Here is an 18,328-nt window from a genome sequence, read left to right as displayed (position 1 = left end):
TAATAAGAAGACAATGAATGTTTTTCAAGTGTAAAAGATCTATACTGAATAGATCAGTATAATATTTATAAGTCTTATATAATAAAGTGAAAAATGTTAGAGAAGAAAAGAAAGAGAATATGTGAAAATCAGTGATTGAAGTGAATATTTATACACATATATGATGATGTATACAGTGGAACTTCAGAGTGAAAGAATAGAGGTTTTTATATGCAGTGAAGCTTCGGGGTAGAAGAATAGAAATTCTGTAGGTTTTCAGCTGAGAATCAGCGGCCGAGAATCGGAGTAGTAGAAATCTGTGAAGTGTAACGGAATAGTCTATATAATTGATCGGGCGCAGCCTGCCACAGAGACTTATATATCAAATTAGTCTGAGACTACTACAATGTCAACTATCAGAGATTTGAATAAGCAGATATTTAAGATGTGAAGACAGTGAAATATAATTCTCTAGTAAGTAATGATCTTTGATAATACTTTATATTACATAGAACTATAATACTAACTTTGAAATAGAACTTACATACATTGATTGCAATCAAAAATCAGGTAAAACTACATGCTTGTAAAACTGAATTTGACTGCTATCTTCAAGATAATCTGATAAATTTACATGTCAAATCAATTCTAGAGTTATGAAAAATTGTTAAAAGTATATATTCAACTGTTGCACTGATAACACATGATATTCTGACAATTTCATTGACAGAGGTGAGAATGAAGTGAAAGTTCAACTCAAGCTGAGATATTTGTCACTATCACTGAGAACAATTACAAGGAGAAATAATCAAGAAACTCATGATTGTAAAACATGAAATTATTCAAAAGCGCTTCACCATGAACTCGCTCAATTTTTCGAATAAGAACCCGCTGATAGATTCATTAAAAAGCCCTCAATCATACAAGCATTTTGACCCTATCGCCGACCGCATACCCCGTGTGTTGGTGGAGTTATCCAGCCAAACATGAACCAGATGTTGTTTGAAACTCCTGTGTGAGATTATCCCTCATTCACCTCTATCATATCACAATCCCAGGCCAAATTGCCATACAAATTGTAAGGCGAGGAGACCTAGTCATATACATCAATCTTCTTGATTTTGAAAGATTCTCAATCTGTAATTGTGAAGATATCTGAGAAATAACTTCTGTGAAAACTCTGTCTATCTTTGATATTTCAGGACATTAACATCAAGTCTCACTCATATATCATTCTTCTCAATCTGGCTCATCTCTGGCAGAAAAATACAAAAAGATACCTCAGTAATAATATCAAGTACATAATCAACAGACACATCTGAAGTGCATTCTCTGCAAAAACTCTGTCTATCTTTGATGTATCAAGACATCAACATCAAGTCTCATCCTTGTATTATCTCTTTCAATCTGGCTCATCTCTGACAGAAAAATACAAAAAGATACCTCAGTAGCTGTATTTAATACATAATCAGCAGACATGATAACTATAAAATCAGTATACTCTAAGATCTGACTGAGTCTTTGATCTCTGCATAGTGAGATATATTAAATCTAGTTTTAATATCTCAATATTCAATAGATTCTGTAAGAGATTGAGAACAGTAATACTAGATTTCTATTGAATTTGAGAATTAACTCTATATTGATATAATCATTGATAAAGCCTTCTATTTTGAGATATAAATAACCAGTTTCTCTACATTCTGCTGACAATATTTATATTATTATATAGAAACATATTTATATTCTCTATAATATCAAGACTCTGAAGAGAGAAAGTCTTGATAGAGAGTATACAGTAGTATATATCTTAGCAGTTTCTATCTCATTCTTCTACAGCAGTTAATGCAAAAAAAAAGATCTTAGAAATAGTTTTTTACTTCTCTTGAAAAAGTAAGATGTTTTTCTCTGAATATTATATAATATTCTTATAAAGAATTAAAAACAGAGCTGTTTTCTGTCATAATTTCATATTCTTTTAAGTAAGAATTACTTTTTCAGTGACTGAAGAGCTTTCATTAATACTTAATTCTTTTTTACACTCTTTATTAACTGATTTGAGTTGTATACTTGTTGTGTGAGAAGGATTGAATGATTTAGAATAAAATTAAATAGTTTTAATCAATTTCTCTGCAAAAAATTGATTTATTTTTTATCAGTTTTTCTCTCAAAAACTGTCATATTATCTGATTTATTATCAATTGATATCATACTTTTCCTCACTGTATCCCAAGAAAGAGATTGTAAAGATTTTATTGATTTATCTCAAAAATCAATTTTAGTTTATTAGATTCTCTTTAAAAATCTAACCTAGTTACTGAACTAGTGTGAAAAAAATCAGGTGTTTTATACACAAAAGTCTTTTATTCTTCTTTTGAAACAGTCTAACCAACTTTTCAATTGAAAACAGACTTAGAAACCTCTTAATTGAAACAGTCTGATCAACTTTTCAAAAGAGTTTATTACATATCTCAATTGAAACAGTCTGACCAACTTTTCATTGAGTGATAACAATGAGTTCAAAAATACACTCAGTTAATATGGAAAAAGATGCTTTCTTAAATGCTATTCCTGAGATTGAAATTCTGAAGAGAAGAAAGAAAGAAGAAATAGAGAAATAATAAGTTGTTAAAATACAGAAACTTGAAAAAGTAAACAAGATTCTTGAAAAGCAGTGGCTGAGTGAGATGAATGAAGAAGTTCTGTTAATTCTTCATGCTCAGGCTAGACAACTACAGAAGATGATCAAGTTCAAACTTGGAATTTCAAACACAGTTCAAAAAACATTGAAAATTTCTAGTATAATCACAGACTTCTTATCTTGCTCTTCTTTCTCTTTTTCTACTTCTTCTTCTTCTTTGAATCAGAAGAAAACATATGCTCAAGCAGCTGAATCTGCTGTCTCTAAACCTGCTATCTTAAAACATGCTCAAAATCCTGAGAAAACTGAGAAGAATAATGCTCATACTTCTATTCATAGAAAAGTGAAGAAAAAAATGTAAAAGAAGAAAAACTTTCAAATCTTCAGAAATAGAAGACTTATTCTCAATGTCTCAAATCAGAATATCTTGTAAAGAAACAAGCTAAACTCAAATCTCATTTTCAGAATCAGAAATGAAATTAATCAGCAGTTCTTTTCTCAGTTAATAACTGATATTAAAGTTCAAAAACCAGTTATAGCTTCAATTGAGTTATTCTTCTTCAGAAACTCTATCATTCTGACTACAATATCTGAATTCAGTGCAGAATTTCTTATTCAGAATGAGAGTCTCTGAAAATTAGCAGTAGAATCTTTGTTAAACACAATAATTCTATCTGAGAGAGATGAAAAGTAAGACAAATTCATTCTTTATAATATTTCAGTTGAAATTTTTGACTGTGAAGAAGAAATACTACTTCTCAAAAATGAATTGAAAGAATACAACTCTATTCAACTGAGAAAAGAGTCTGTATAACTAAATTCAATTGAGTTCAGACAAAGTAGAAGAAATGCCTCTATTCTAGTATATACAAAGACACTTGAACAGTCAAAGATCTCTGAAGTAAGAGTAGCAGATTTGAAAATAAGAGTTCATGAATACAAAGACTCAAGAATAAATCTCAAAGCTCAAACACAGTGTTCAAACTGTCAAAGATATGAATACTTTACAATCTTCTGTTTTAGAGACTTAAAATGTGCATTCTATGTCAGAGATCACAAAACTAGTGAGTATAAATGTGAAACATGCTCAAAAAGAGATGAAATCTGTTAACACACTCTGCTTAAATGCTCTAATTGCAAAGAAAAACATGCATCTAGCTCAAAAGAATGTATGTTTACTTCAAGAACTCAAAAGAACTGAAGAAAAGATGAAGCTCAAAGTAAATCTAGAACTGAAGAGAATAGTCAAGTCAGTAAACTCATAACTGTAAGCTTAAAAAGAAGAAACTCTTAACTATCTAAATCTTCAAACTTCAATTCTTCAGCTAAATGTAAACAGAATTTGAATTCTCAAACTTCTGTTAAGATTAGAGAATTGAGAAATGACTCTGATAATAAACTAGATATAATGCAAGTAGTTGAGATTTCTACTTTTCAGAATAGTTATAATCTACTATCTGATAATAGTAATTAGATTCTACTCTACTCTCTTTTAGTATAAATATATAACAAAAACAATAAAAAAAGTGTAAAAACTCTTCAAAAATCACATTTATTCAAAATAATGTGAATAGCAACTTAAATTGCATTTATTCTTATCTTCAAATTATATTTAAATAAAAAGTTGATTTTATACTGCTTCAGGAGCCGAATTTTGATGCTGAGTAAAAATATGTTATTTCTTATTCAAGCTACTACTGCTTTATATCTTAAAAGTCTGAGATAAAGTCAAGAGTAGTGATCTATGAAAGAAAGAGATCAAGATATTAATTTAATCTAAGATTTGATATCATGTCTGACCCTGATATTCTGGTGAGTGATATTATAGATAAAGAGAATGAGTTTGATACTATACAGCTCATAAATATCTATAATGAAAAGTCATTGAAGAAAAATAATAACATCTGAACAATTAATAGAGAGTTTCTGAACATAACTTTATCAAGAAACTCTATAATTACAGGAGATTTCAATGCACATTATCTCTGATGAAATTCAGAATGCAAAAGAGTAGTAAGAGCTGATAATCTGATTGAATGAATTTTTGAGCATTCAATAGATTTAGTTAACAAGTCTGATCAACAAACATTCTTTAGAAAAGACATGAAACAGAAATCTATTATAGATCTAATCTTCATATTATAAATTCTAATGAAAAAAAGACTTATAAACTGATGTATTAATTCAAATGAGATATTAGAATCAGATCATGAGATTATTCAATTTGATATTGAACTGAGTGAGAAATAAATAAGTGAAAATTCTCTTCTCTCTAATCAGTTTAACTTTGAAAAAGCTGGCTGAAAGACAGTTGAAGAAAGCATAAAACTGTTAAAATCTGAAAAACAGAGTGAGCTATATTGAAATTCTGATCAAGATATCTCAAATGAAATGCTTAAGAATAGAGTGAAGCTCATTACATCTATTATTCTAGTAAGTGTTAAAGATAATATTTCAAGGAGAAAGTCTTCTGAGTATTCAAAATCTTGATGAAATGAGAATATTATATCTAAAAGAAAACAATTGACTACTACTAGAAGAGATTGAAAGAATGATATAATTTCTAATAAACAGTTCAAAGCTGTCAGAAATGAATATTTTTCAGATATTAAAAGAGCTAAAACAGACTGCTGAAATAAATTTCTTGAAGAAGTATAAGAAAAGAAAGTTTTTAAAGCTTTTAACTATACTAAAACAAGAAGTGTAGCAAAACTTCCAACCTTAGAATATAAGTTTCAGAATAAATCATATACAGCAAACTCTTTTGAGAAAAAATATCAAGCTTTTATAAGAACTCTCTTTCAAAACTCATCAGATTCAGAGAAAGAGAAAGAGAATATATCACTTCTCAACTATATTAATGAAAATGACTGAGAATGACCTGATCTTACTCAAGATGAATTAGAGTTAGCTATCTTCTCAAGTTCAGTTAAAACTGCTACAGGGCCTGATTCAATTAATCACTTAATTATTCAAAATACATACTTATACTTAAAGAATGAATATTTTGAATGCTTTTTCAATCTCTTAAAAAATGAATATCATTCTGAATGCTGAAGAGAAGCCACTGAAGTAATTCTTATAAAATCTAATAGAAAAACTTCAATTCTCAAGTTATATAGAGTAATATCTCTATTGAACTGTCTAGAAAAGATTTTAGAAAAGATAATAGCTACTCAACTATCTTTTATAAGCTCTATCAGTAATTCTCTTTTATTCAGTGAATAAATGAGAGATAGAAAACAGTGTTCTGTAATTGACACTGTTCTCTCAGTTATTCATGATATTTAAATAGCAAAGCATGAAGATCTGGTCTCAACTGCAGTTTTTATTAATATAAAAGAAGTATTTAATCATATTTCAAAGTCAAAGTTAATTCAGACTTTAAAAATGTTAAAACTGTCACTTTCTCTAATAAAATGAGTTAACTGTTTTATATCTAAAAGAATTATACAACTTTTCTTTGATGAAATGAAATAAGACAAGACTGAGATAAAAATAGAAGTATCATAAGAATCTTCAATCTCACTCATTTTATTTACAATATACACTGCATATCTATTCAAAAATAGAAATATAAGAATAGTATGATCTCTGAGTTATATGAATGATATTAATCTAGTCTACAGCTCAAAAACTATCAAAGAGAATTTGAAAGTGATTGAAGAAGCTGCAAAGAGAATCTTTGTTAGAGCAGATATTAATCAAATTTAATTTAATATAAATAAAACTGAGTTAATTCATTTCTTTTCTAAATTCAATGAGAAAGAACTATCTCTAACTCTTTTAAATAGAGAGATTAAACTCAGTGTAAATGTCAAATAATTAGAAGTATGATTAAACTTCAAGTTGAATTTTAAATATCACATTCAACAAAGAACTGTCAAGGCAGAAAGACTATTGAACAACATAATCAGACTATTAAATACAGAGAGAGATCTATTCTTCCAGGCTATGAGACAGTTATATATAGCCTGTATTACATCAGTAGCTGATTATAAAGTTTAAGTTTGATGAAATAATCAAGGAAATTTCACTGAACTCTTTCAAAGTCTGTAAAACAGAGTCTTGAGAAGAATTCTGAGAGCATTCAAATCATCTTCTATTAAAGCAATGAAAATTGAAGCTTTAATTCCTTCTCCTGCTATTAGATTTGAAAAGACCTGTATGAACTATACTCTGAGAGTTATAAAGATGAGCTCAAATCATATAATCAGAGAAAGAGTCTCTTCTTCATTTTTATCAATTAACTCTGAAAATGAACTGAATTGAAATAGATTTCTTAATTGAAATGAGAATAATACTTTAAAGAAAATGCCCTCTCAACTGTATAGACTATGTTCACTTATTAAAAATCAATTTTCTTCATTAAATGTTGAGAAAATTGATCATGAGAAGATATCTCTCTGAAGAGAAAAGCTGAAATCTCTCATAGACTCACAAATAAGTGAACTATCTAAAGAGAGAGAATATGAACAGCATTTGAAGAAGATCTCTACATTAATATAAAGACTCTATTCTGATTTACTCAGATAACTCAAAAAATGAGAATTTGAATAGATTAGATGCAGGCATTGCTTATTCTGAAGATAATATTAATTTTATCTCAGATTTCTGAAATTTAGACTGTGAATCTGAAGTCTTTGATACTGAACTATTTATAATAGTAAATGCTTTCAAACTTATTGAAACAAAATCTCATAAAAGAGGAAATAGCTTGAAAGAGGTATGAATATTCTCTGATAGTCAAGCTGCTTTAAAAAGACTTAGAAGTAGTCAGATTCATAATGATCAAATGAATCTTGAATAGACTGGCCGCCGGAATCATGAATTTCACGTTTGGTCTCATTTGCTCTGGTCTCATACATTTCTTGACGTGAATCCCGCTGGGACTGGCTATCAAAAAAACATGTAAAGTGACTATATATCAGATCTTAAAATGAAATCATGACTTGAAAAAAATGAGAAAGTGGTTTCATTTGATTCTATTTAGTTCCATTCTTGGCATAAAGTTACTATTTTTAGACATTTTAAGGTTTTTTTTAGACTATTTTTAATTTTTTAAAAAGTAACGCTTTTTGGTAATGCTCAAATGAGATTTAAAGTCATTTAAAGCAATAAAAATAATTGAAATTGAGAAGTGGAAATCATGGTCTCATTTGAAAAATGTGATAAGAGTAGACAGTAAGTCTCACTGAGACAGTATGAAATTACTATCTAATGTTAAAACCGTGTAATGAAATTAGTCGAATTGGTAATGAGACTATCAAAAAATCTGGTCCTGGTCCCAGACACGGTCACACGGTCAGTCTAATCTTGAACTGATTTTAAACTCTGTTTTGAAAATTTAAAAGAGAAGAACATCAAAACTGATAATTTATCTGTATTGAGTTTCTGCTTATATGAATCTTCATGACAATGAATTGACTGATTCAGCTGTAAAAAAGAGTTCAGAATTAAGCAGATCAATTCAAAAAACAGTGTCCTGGTCTTTTATAATGAGAAAGATAAAAGAATCTTGTTTAAACAAGTGAAATGAAAGCTGACAGAAACAAAAGAAGAGCATACATTATTCAAGATTTGAGACAAAATCAAAGTGAAAATCTTGTTCAATTAAATATAAAAAGAAAATATTCTTATCTATAATTCAGCTGAAACTAGAACATGGTTATTTCAAATCTTATATACAAAGATTTGATGATAGATTTGATACAACAGAGTGCTCATTCTGCAATGTGAATGAAAATCCTGAGCATATTATAATGCATTGTGCATTATACAATAGTCTCAGAGTCAGATTAAAGAAGAAGTATGATTTAAATCAATTAAATATGAGGTTTTTATTCTCAACTGAGACAGAAATTAAATACTTAATAGACTTTTTATCAGAAACTTAAGCAGCTATAAGAAATTGACTGAATTCAGAAGTATCTGAATATGAAGAGGTGGAAATTGATTAGATATAGTCTGTTAATACAGCTATACACTATCTTTTAATAATTTTATTTTGTTATAGTCTCTCTTTACTGAACTTGTTTCTTTCTGTTCTTTTCTATCTATCTATTTAATGTGTCTATCTTTAAGACTATGTTCTCTTTTCCTTTGTCATGATATTTTCAAATGGTTTCAAAGTATCAGAAGGTGTTGAAATACTGCAATTTGTAAACAGTTTTTGTATTCTGAGCTGAAATTTTCTGATTTTGCATATCTGAAATTGATAAATGTATAATAGTTGACTCTATAGATATAGGAAAAACCCTGAGAACTAAAGGTTCTCAGGTAGATATCATAGTCTCTGACTGTATACATCTATAATTGAAGAATAATAATAATAATAATAACTTATCAATTACTCATAGAATATCATTCTCTGCATCTGTGACAGAGAAACTCTCTGAACTGACAAATAAATCAATCTCAGTGAAGAACATTCTTAAGTATCTTCTGCAGAATCAAGCTATTTTTCTATAAGAAATGCTTACTGCTTATAAACACTCTCAAACTGAGTCTCTAGACATGATCTTCAGAGACACTCATAAACTGAAAAGAAAGTTTCTTAAGCTGTAATCACTTAAGATTATCTATTAAATCACAATCTATAAAAGCTTTTATAAGTTTGTATTTGAAATTGACTCACAAGTCTGTCTGTGTGATATGAAAGATGAAGAAGCTGTTATCTATGTAATAACAGATCTTTACTACACTGAAGTCAAAAACTGACTGAATTATTTAGAGAATGATTATGAGAGATTCTACTGATCTGTTCTTAAGACCTATCTGAAGAATAAGTTAAGAGACTCTATGAGCTGAACAGAGAATACCTGAGCTGTGAGCCCCGGTGGCTGAATGGTTAATGCGGCCACCCGGTAGCGCCTTGGCGTGGGAAACCAAGGCGTGTGGGTTCGAAACCCGCAGGGGATACATTAAATCCGGAACTCAAGCACCTCAGGTTCCTAATAAATACAGAGGTGTACAAATCGCTTCAATAAATCGCTCTATGTTCCTGGACTGGGAAGTTATTATCGCATGTATCTAATTATCACTCCTTTGTATTTCCTATGTTCTTGTTATCTTGGCGTGGTCTCAACACCTGTATTTCCTCCTGTATAACCAACACTTGGCCTGTATTTAACATCACGCAAGGACTCATCATAAGCTCCGCTTGCATATGAGTATAATGAAAGAATAATAATAATAATAATAACCTGAGCTGTGATTATTAATATTAGAAAAAGAGATGAGAAATCTGATAAAGATTACTCATGATACTTTATGAAATTATAATGTGAATTGAGATCTGTGAAAACAGAATTCTGAAACAAGACCTGAATAATGATATTTATAAAGAGACTGAATAAAGACATGCAGAACAAGCTTATTGACTAAGACTCTAAGTTCTTAGCTCTGAAGAAACTGATAACTCTTAATCACTACTTACAGATCACTGTGAGAGTCACAGATCTGTAAAGAGTGAATCACTGATCAGTCTCATAAGAATCAGAATAACAGAGAACAGATTTGCTGAAAAAAGATGATAAGATACAGAGAGATTCATATCTGACTACTAAGCAGAGAGAGAGAGTTTTACAAGCTTCTATGAACAGAGTATATAACAGAGAGATTAAGAAAAAGAGTCTCTGTTTTATCTGTTTTAAATTAGAATATCTTTATACAAACTATTCAGATAAATTAAAATAGAAATTTAAGAAGTCACAGACAGAGTCAGTAACAGTCTTCTTAAGAATCTTAAAGCTGATACCTGAATCTGTTACTTTCTCAATGAAAATGCATGCTTATTGAAAGAGACTGTATCACAGTACTACTATCTTATTGTAAGAATAAGTGCTCGCAGGCGATTATTCAGGTGTTTGCAGCTTGGCGTGATATGTACTATTAACTACTAGAAGTATTCATGATAGAAAGATAAAATGTAGAAATCAAATGTATAATAGTATTCAAGCTGAGTTGTGAATAGTATTCATGAACTTCAGTCTATATAGTTGTGTGTAGTCAAGAGCTACTAGCTCTATTGATTATATAAGAGATAGAAATAGAGATAAAGAATCTGTAAGAAGTAAGATTTCTTACATACTCTTCTCTCTCTAAGACTTTGTCTATGAAGTCTTTCACTGAGTGACTTCATAGAATCAGCTCAGCACTGCAGTGATACTCACTAAAAACTCTTTATATCTATAAAAAAACCTCAGTGAGGAAAAATCCCTTGTTATTATAAAGAAAAAAGAGTCTGTCACTCAGTTTCTTATTTTATAAGATTCTTTATAATCTACAGATTCTTCTCTGACTATTATACAGATTCATCTCACATCTTTTATATAGAAGAATTTCAGTTAACTCTTAATTATTTTCATGAGATTCTTATGTGATCATCACACAGATTCATCTTACAGATGAATCACTATCTGTGAGATCATTCTCATCAAAGAGAAGTATTTACAAGTTAATCTTTCACTTATTCTCATAAATCATTATTCTTTGACACTGTAGAATTGTGAGGAATTTTCCATTCTTTCATCAACTCTGTAGAATTATAGAATTAAGATGTTCATAGCCTGCAATCACTCTTTATAGTCATATAGAAAGATTCAGGCCTGTAATTTATAATCACTCTTATTTACTAGAGTGATCTGACTGTTTCACAGAATCACTCACAGTGTAAGTAAATCTCTCTAGAGTAGTATAAATATCTCAGATCTGTCTACAGAATCTCATCTTCTTTTCTCTTTTTTTATAACAGCTTTCATTCTTACAAACTGTGAGTATTCTCATTCATCTGTGCAGTGTTTCTACTCAGATAATAGAGAGAGAGTGTTTCTAACAATATCTGTGTATTGATTCAAGAACTTCTTAAGAATAAAAGAATTTTTTCAATTTTAATATCTTTATAAATTATAAATAATGTCTGATCACTGCTGAGCTTCTTGTGAGCATCTCTGTAACTTCTCTGATTACTTTTTATCAGCTGATGAAGCAGAGACACTGCTGTTTACAATTATATCTCTATCTCTCTCAGCTCTGTCACTGCATCTGATCTTCAGGTCAGCAGCTCATCCCATGCCTCTCTCAGATCAGTTCCTGGCTTCAAGCAGTGCAGTTCCTCTCTTTGCTGTAAGTCTTCTTATAAGTAATTTCTTACAGATCTTAGCTGACAGTTCTTGCAAAGCTCTCAGTGTTGCCAGTGTCTTCTGCAGCTCTGCAGACCTATGATCACTCTCTTCTGCTCACACAATCTCTGATCAGACATATGTAAATATGCCTAGGTTTGTCATCAATGATTCTTACATCACAGCGCATTTCTGCAATTTCATTGTCAATGAGAGATAATGTCACGCTCCCGGCCGCGCCAAGGCCCTGTTGCGGTTCCACACGGCTCATCGCTTTCATGCGGATGATTTCATCCTATCTAAACCGGTTTCCAACCACTCTATGACATCATTCAGATGTATCATAGGAAGATCTGATTGATGAATATGAGAACCTCACTTTTATACAAGGTCAGCAGATTACACTTTCTTGGCAATGAGACACTGCTAAGGTATCACTTCAGCTATTCTTACTCATGAAATAAGAGAAGAGTATTCACTCATTATCTATATAGAATAGCTAGATACTGACTTCTCATCAAAGAAGTCAGTGATTCATTTTTCTTTTACTGAAATATATATAAGAGTTACTGCATATCTTATACAATCTTCTTAGTATACTAAGTATTATATCTGTGATATTCTTGCAATAATCTTGTAGTCTATGAGCTCACTATTTAAGTAAGATAGTCAAGCTCACTCATACAGCTTCTTAAATAACTACTTCTATATAATATCACTGACTAGTCATCACTTCAGTTTCATTATATTACAATTCAAATCACTCAATCTGATTACACATTTGAATCAGTCAAGCTCTAACAGACTGATATAATCTTATATACTTACACTGAGACTGATCTGATCTCACTCTCTGAAAGAAACACTATATCATTTTCTAGAGTGTGTATATCTCTACTCTGATAGAAATCTGAGATTTCTGAACTCACTGCATATTTTGACATGAGCTCTTCAATTACTCTGTCATTATCACAGCCTCTACACATCTACATCTATCATGAAGATAGAGAGATTAAGATCAGAGATTTATCAAGATATAAGAGAAACATCTTATCTGAATTTCACAGCTTTATCTGTACTCTTGAATGAAAATTCTGCCTTAACTCAAGCCAGTATAATACTCATAAGATATGAGTAATATACACTGTCAATCTTCTTGAAGGCATCTCTGCAATTACTTAAGCTATCAAGAAGAGAAAGCTTGAGCATATCAATACTGTCATGACTTGAGAAGAATTCAAGAACTTTCTACTGAATCAAATCAAAGATCACTGTAATCACAGCTTCACAGCAGCACAGCAGTTCAACTCATTATATCAATGAGATGATGAGAATTCTTTCAATTTCAATGCAAGATTTGAAGAATATTGAAAGGAATTGACTGATGATTTAAATTAATTAAAAACACAGCTTTATCTTATAAAGCTGACTCACAAGATGTGAATAATAATATCATAATATCAGAGTTCATCAATCAATTGCACTGAGCTTGTCAACCTGGCTTTTCAGATCTATTTGAATAATCAATTCTCTGAGAAAAAGATCAACAAGATTTCTTCTAAGTAATCAATGATAGAATTTAAACAGCATTATGACAGCTTCAGTGCAGAGAAAGTAAAGAAGAATTTCAAGTGTTCTGATTCTGTGATTTAAAGGTTGCTTAAGCCAGCGTACGATTACAGGCGTACGCCGGCTTCTTATATATTGAATCTCGTATGCTAAATTAATTAGCAGCTGCTAGGGCCCCTTTACATTCATATGCATACACTAGTAGTTTGGAAGCGGCCGCGTTATTATCCGACGGTTGTATGTTCTTCCGAACCACATCCTCCCTCACCAGATTCAGTCACGCCCACGTGACCATATTGTACACCCTAGCTTCATGTGGATTAGCTCATCACTAGTGTTTCACAATTGTGTGACCTATCTCTGATCTGGCTAGTATTCTGCATACACTCTCACAAAGAAACTTTCACTATATTACATTACTTATTCACTAACTTTTCTCATTCTTCAATCATCTTCTTCATCATCATCATCATTAAATGTCACTATCTCATTCAAGATTTCTGTCTCTTCTTCTGTTCAACTCTTTTCATCTGTTCATCTATCACATTGTACATGTTCCTGATAATAGCTTTCTATTCTCACAATAAGCATTATCATATTGCTCATACCAGGCAGTTCATTAGCAGTAAGTGTAACATGTTATGAAACATGATCAGAACTTGTTTATCTTCTAATAATTATCAGAACAATATATTATCATGAATGATAACACATCTTCTTCATCTTCTTATATACTCTCAACTGTTTCTTCTTCTCAGTGAGTTTCTGATTGTGTTTTCTGACATGATTTTATGTGAATGCAGATGCTGATGTTTGTTTTTATTCACATAGAATCTTCATGTGTTGACAGATCTGCATCTGCTGATGATAGTGAACTCAGTGTTGAATCATTGATCAAGAACTTGAAGAATATGATAATGAAGAAATTGTCTGTGTCATGTGTGACTGAGTCTTCAGTGTCTCTCTCTGTCTCTTCTGCTGCTTCTTCCTCTGCTGCTCTCTCTTAATCTTCTACACTTGTCTCTGTGTCTGGTTCCCCTGCTCTCACTACCTCTGTTCCCATGACCTCTACTTCTGCTACTTCTGGTTTTACTGTCTCTGCCTTTCTTACCAGCTCTCCCTGTTTCAAGAAGATGTTGTATAGGCTTGATGAACCATGTTTCTCAGTATGTATGCTTCTGCTCTTCTTGCTGATCTCTAGAACAATTTATTGTATAAAGACTGTGTATAACACAACTATCTGAAGCTTGATTATAAACACTGATTATTATGTTTGTTTTAAATATTTGTGATGAAGTAATCATTCATTTATATCAGAGAATCACTTCTTCTCTCAACAGTGTTAAGATTATAAGTCTTTTTCTTTTTCATCTTTTCTTTCTGACACTGATTTTTCTGTTCTTAGAAAAAATCATTATAGGTTTTACTGTGTATGAAGTCATAATATTCACAGATATTAAGAAACTTTTTATAACTATAAAGTTCAATATTACAGAAACATCTGCTCTGGTAAATTTCTTTGAGATGATAGATCTGTATCAGCCTATTCTCTGATATCTGTTATTTAACTTCATGATGCAGGTAAAAGATATCTGTGTTTTCAGAAATGAGAATACAGATGTTGTACTCTTTTACATTCACAGATATGAGGCTTGTACATCTTGTCTGAGATGTCATTGTAAGAATGAGCTGTTCACATGCTGTGTTCTGCTTCCTGCATTTCTCTGTGTCTCTCTCTCTCTTTCTGAGAAGTCTTGTGTGTGTTGTAATTGCATGTACAATTCTAAGGCCAGCAGGTGTTCATTTGATAATTGTTATCTCTGTTTTTGCAGTTTTGTATGCTAACAATAGTTCTTAGTTACTCCAGTGTCAGAGATCATTTTAATCAAAGATGATAATGCTGCTGAGACTATCTTCTCCTGCTCTTAAGCTTCTCTTATTACTTCTTCTCTCTTCTCTGCAGAGAAGGTTATGCATACACTGAGTTGTAAGTGTTCAGCTCTGAGTGACTCTTGTTATTCATCTGATTCTGTGTCTTCTTCTTCTTCTGTTTCTTCTGCCTCTGTTCTCTCTGCTCTGACTTCTAATTCTGTGAGTTCTGCACTCTTCTTCAATTTCTCTACATGTATGTGTGTGCATTTCTATATTAGCATTCCAGCCAATCTTGTGATTAATGACATTAATGTCATATGCAGAGTGATAGAGGAATCAGAGACATGTATAACATTGTTATAAGAGCAGCTTGTGACTCTCAAATCTCTTACAGACCTTGAGTTTTGAGATTTTCTTTGTTTTTGATGTTTTTCAGGTGGTGTGATGTTGGAAATAGATTAAATGTGTGATGTATAAAAATGAATGAGATGTGTATGATAATATTTGTCTTTTACAGCTGATTCTTACAGTTGATAATCAATTCATTATTTCTTTTCTTTTCTTACACTTTTTCTTTATCTGCTAGTCACTACTCTTATGTGATCTCTATATGATATAGTGTTCAGTGACTAGATTCAGCAGCTTTCAACTTTTTGTAATTCTGTCTCATGTATTATACTGTCTCTCTTCACCTACTCAGATCACTACAGTGAACAGCTCATCAAAACTAATCTTGCCCGATCTCTGAGCATCTTCAGGAGTTGAGATGACTTGGTTTTATATGTCTGTGAATGTTTCAGATAGTTCATTCTCTGTGATCTCTGTGATTGAACTGATGTAAACAGTTAAATTTAACTCTGAATTTCTTTTTCTTCTGTAATCTGATTCATATATAAGTCTGCTGCTTTGAGACTGCTCTTTACTGTGTTGCACTCACTGTCTATGATGTGTTATTATACAATCAGCTACAGTCTTATCACTTATTAAAGTATAGTATTCATCTGATTTCTTCATTACTTCTCATTCTTTTCTTATAATCATGAAAAGATCAGAATAAGTAAGATCATCTGATTTGTAAGTGTCTATGATTTCTCTTACTTCTTGAGACTTTTCAATTATAAGCTTCTTCTTTTTCAATGCTGATGATAGTGCTGTGAATAATCATAATTCACTCAGGTCTTGTATCTTTACTTTTATAAGTTGTGAATTATTAATTAAGTTGTATAAGACCTGTCTCTCTGATTCTTTCAATGTGTACATTTTCAGAGAATGTGATTTGAGTATTTTATATAGCTCAAATCATCTAGGTTGGAACTTCTCAGAACTCTCATTATGTATGAGAACTTACATTCTTATCTTGAGACTTAATTTCTTAATAAGTGAGTCTCATATTCTTTTTGATTGAATTGCTCAGTTCAGAAGTAATTCATTAGCTTTTGCACATGCATGGCTGATCTCTTTCAATCTTGATTCTGTGTTCACAACTGTTGCATTCACAACTGCTGTTCTCTCTCTCACCTTTTCTGAAGCATTCTCCGGGATGCGCGGATGCAATTCATACAACAGATAGAATGATGAACACTTGAAGACTGCATGCTGCTGAATTCATGTGACTAATAGTGCCTGTCTGAGATATTCATCTCATAGTCTTGTAGACTTGCTCACTAGATATTTTATCAGCATATTATCCAAGATTTCATTCAAGTGTTTCATCTTCTTGTTTGTTCATGAATGATATGATGTTGTTCTATGATGTCTTGTCTGTAACTGGCCCATGAAATGCCTCACTGCTTCTCTCATGAGATTCACACTGTTATCAGTTAGGATCTCGCGCGGCATTCCATAGTTGACATAGATCTCATTATGTAGAAACTTCATCATCACCTTCTCTGTTGCCTCTGAAACTGCTTTCACGACTGGCCAGTCAGTAGTGTAATCAATAGCAGTGATTATTTATCAGTTTTCATTTGATGTTCACAGTAATATGTCTATGAGGTTCACTTCTCATTGTTTGAACAGTTGTATTATACACTTCATCTGATATTATGCTTTCTCACATTCTAACCCTTTCTTAGATTCTTTTGTGACCTGACAATTCAGGCACTTGTGAGCATACACCTGGATGTTCTCGGCCATGCTTGGCCAGTATACTCTTGATTTGAGTACACTTATAAGTTCAGAGCTTTCTAAGTGACTGAATTCCTTGTGCATGTGAGTTATCAAGTTATGTCAAAATGAAGATTCTAGATAGAGAGCTTCTACATATTCTAGATCATGGTAAAGCATAACATCATTTTCATTTCTCAATTTTCTCAGCTTGAAGTTCAGAAGCATCTCTTCTACTACTTTCATGAGATGCTTGTCATCTGACATCTTGTCATTCTTCAAGTGAGAGATCATGATGTTCACTCATTCTGATTTCTTGCATTCTCTCAGCACATTTAATGTGAACATCTCTTGTGCCTGGTTCACAGAACTCTCACTCATGAAATTGAGTCTGTGACTGATTGTATTCAGCATCACTGTGTCTGATTCTTTTTAATATTTAATATGAAGATTATACACTTGGAACTCTGAGATTCAATATACTAAGTGTTTGAAAGGTTTTGTTATTGATTATAGATAGATGAGGCTTTTGTGATCTGTAATCACTGTTGTTGTATATCTGTTGTCAATATATCTATCTCACAATGTCAGTGTGTGCTTGATTGCTAGTAATTTCTTTTCATGTACTGAGTAATTAAGCTCAGCATCTGATAGTTTTCTATTATTATATATCACTGAGTGTAGCTTGCTGTTCTTGCTCATCTGTAGAAGAGCATCTCTGATAGCTTATTCAGATGCATTTATCTTGATATAGAAAGATTTATCATGATCTGATTGAATAAGTACTGAGAATGTTGTTATACATTCTCTCAGTGTGAGAAAAGCCTCTTCATACATGACATTTCAGATAATTGAATGAAACTTCTTCTTTCACAGATTTGTATCTATTTCTCTTAAGAGATCTGAGAGTGATGTAGATATTCATGCAAAATCCTTGATAAATCTGCAGTAGTATGAGATTAACTTAAGAAACTGTTATATATAATGTACATTTCTCAGCTGTGATCAATTCACTATGACATTCAATTTCTCTGAAATG

General features: G+C 31.4%; 1 pseudogene across 1 annotated transcript; it reads left to right on the top strand.

The window, feature by feature from the left end:
• The first annotated feature begins 9,452 nt into the window (after positions 1–9,452).
• Positions 9,453–9,541, top strand: BDCG_16519 (annotated as a pseudogene). The gene has a single exon. The product of its transcript is annotated as a tRNA-OTHER (tRNA).
• Positions 9,542–18,328: the final 8,787 nt, after the last annotated feature.

The sequence above is a fragment of the Blastomyces dermatitidis genome, assembly GCF_000003525.1.
Source record: "Blastomyces dermatitidis ER-3 genomic scaffold supercont1.2, whole genome shotgun sequence".
NCBI lineage: Eukaryota > Fungi > Ascomycota > Eurotiomycetes > Onygenales > Ajellomycetaceae > Blastomyces > Blastomyces dermatitidis.
This window is presented reverse-complemented; position numbering and strand designations above follow the sequence as displayed.